A 2,549-nucleotide genomic window follows, 5' to 3' on the forward strand; every position below is an offset into this window, starting at 1 on the left:
GTGGCATTTTATACCACTTAGAACGTCTTACAATGGCTTAAATTGGTGTCTTGAAATCAAGTATTTTGTGTATTTGATGCGTTTTTCTAGTGTTTATGCATTTCAGGGTATTAGTTGCATTTCGGAGGAGGAATCATCAAGAATAAGCCTTGGCATGTGTTCACCATTGAGAGAGGAAAAGAACGGGCAGATTACGGCGAAGAAATGGAGCAAACCTGGAATTTTTCCAGTAGGGTCCTGCGTGCCCGCGCAGCAATGCTGAGCGGCCGCGCAGCAGCCTTGCGCGCCCGCGCAGAAATGCTGAGCGGCCGCGCAGGGTCGGGGAAAAAGATATATTATTTTAGACTTCTACTTCTGTTTGGCTTCCAACTTCTATGTAATCTGAGTTTTATGGGACTATTATATAAGTAGATTTGAGACGTTTTTCACAGAGTATTAAGAGTATTAAGAGTATTAAGAGTATTAAGAGGAGATTATGTTTTAGATTGTGTTTTGCAAGAAGCGAAGAAGATAAGGAAGAAGACCGATTTAGCACACAGCAACGAAGAGGAAGCATATATTCTTGTGATTCTTGTTTCGTTGTAACGTTGGATGCTAGTTTTCTTGCTTTGACTTATTTACTCTTGTGACGTACTCTGTTTTAATATAATCAGTTTAGTTATTATTTTCTTGTGTTTGTTTATCATGATTTCATATGAACCCATGATGGCGATAAGTTCTATTATGGGCTAATCGTGGTCATGGGTTTACAACGGATTTATTATGGAATTCTTTAGTTAATTGTTTAATACTTTAGTATGTGATGATTGCATGATATCTAGTATTGGTTGTGCGTATTCGTCTTATGTGTGTCGCGAACATATAAGATAGGGTGTTAATCTCTTATGAAGCGACGGTGGATCTTGAGATTTAGAACTTGCCATGATAGCATAGGTTCATGTACGTTGTGCATGATTAGTGGGTAACTCTAACAGTTTTATTTGCCCTATATAATCAAAAAGGAATAACTTGTGCTTAAATCGTTGTGTTGTCAATTTCTGTAGACATATAGGAACTCAACATAATTGATGACTATTCAACTTCTATCTTAATTGTGGATGTTTGGTAGAATGGTATTAGTACAATGAAAGTTGGCTTTTATCAGTTTCGTGTTATTCGATTAATATCATCACTATCACATGCTAAAGGTAATAACAATGGCTATAGAAGGAAGTAATAATGAAGTTATGATCTCATGAGTGTTTTATTATTGATAAATTGAAGTGTTAGTTAAGTGGTTAATTAAGTAGTTAATTATAGTTAATATTTAATCAACAATTTTAAGTGTTATTATCTTAACATTGAGAAGTAGTCATACATTGGTGAGTGAGTTAAATTAGACAATAGATTAGTCTGAGTCTCTGAGGGAACGAACTAGAAAGTATTCTATATTACTTGCGAACGCGTATACTTGCGTGAATATTAGTGCGTGATTTCGCCCTAACAAGTTTTTGGCGCCGCTGCCGGGGACTCGGCGTATTTGTTTAGTTTATGTACTTACCATCATTGGTCATTAGGACTCAGTGATTAGGACGTAGTAGTTAATTACTCTTTTCGGTTGTGTTTCAGGTACTTTAGCAAACGTTTATGCAAACTCGTTCTCGTGCTCGCAAGAGGACCTTAGATACAGCTGAGGAGAAAGACGAAGTTCTTGATACACCGGAGAAGTTAGATTTTGAGGATTCGGATTCAGGAACTGAGCAGAAAGAACCGGTAAACATGGGAGATCGTATTGTTCAAGCTGATCCAGCTCTTATGGATTTTTCTCGGCCTAAAATTGATGATATTCAGTCAAGCATCCTTCATCCGGCTATTCAAGCTAACACCTTTGAAATCAAGTCGGGCACTATTCAGATGGTGCAGAATTCTGTTTCTTTTGGAGGAGCGGCAACTGAAGACCCCAACATGCACATTAGGAATTTTGTCGAGATCTGCAGCACTTTTAAGTATAATGGCGTGACTGATGAGGCTATCAAGTTGAGGCTTTTCCCATTCTCATTGAGGGATAAGGCTAAAGACTGGTTACATTCTGAACCAGCTGGGTCAATCACTACGTGGCAAGATCTTGTGCAAAAGTTTCTGGTGAAGTTTTATCCAATGGCAAAGACTGCTGCTATGAGGAGTGCTCTTACTCAGTTTGCGCAGCAACCTACAGAATCTATGTGCGAGGCTTGGGAACGCTACAAGGAAATGTTGAGAAATTGTCCACATCATGGAATGTCGGATTGGATGGTGATCACTGGTTTTTATAATGGTTTGGGGGCCCAATCTCGGCCCATGCTCGATGCAGCAGCTGGAGGCGTCTTATGGGCTAAAAGCTATACTGAGGCGTATAATCTTATCGAGACGATGGCTGCAAATGAGCATCAAAATCCAACTCAGAGGATGACGTCAGGCAAGGTAGCAGGTATTCTGGAAGTTGATGCAGCCACCGCTATTGCAGCCCATCTCCAAGCGCTATCAATGAAGGTTGATTCTTTGGCTACGTATGGAGTTAATCAAATAGCTAT

General features: G+C 39.4%; 1 non-coding gene across 1 annotated transcript; it reads right to left on the reverse strand.

Annotated features, from left to right (window-relative positions):
* Window positions 1-2,151: 2,151 nt before the first annotated feature.
* Window positions 2,152-2,258, reverse strand: LOC141709690 (small nucleolar RNA R71). Its single transcript, XR_012570255.1, has one exon. It is a non-coding gene; the product is annotated as a small nucleolar RNA R71 (small nucleolar RNA).
* Window positions 2,259-2,549: the final 291 nt, after the last annotated feature.

The sequence above is a fragment of the Apium graveolens genome, chromosome 2, assembly GCF_009905375.1.
Source record: "Apium graveolens cultivar Ventura chromosome 2, ASM990537v1, whole genome shotgun sequence".
Taxonomy (NCBI): Eukaryota; Viridiplantae; Streptophyta; class Magnoliopsida; order Apiales; family Apiaceae; genus Apium; species Apium graveolens.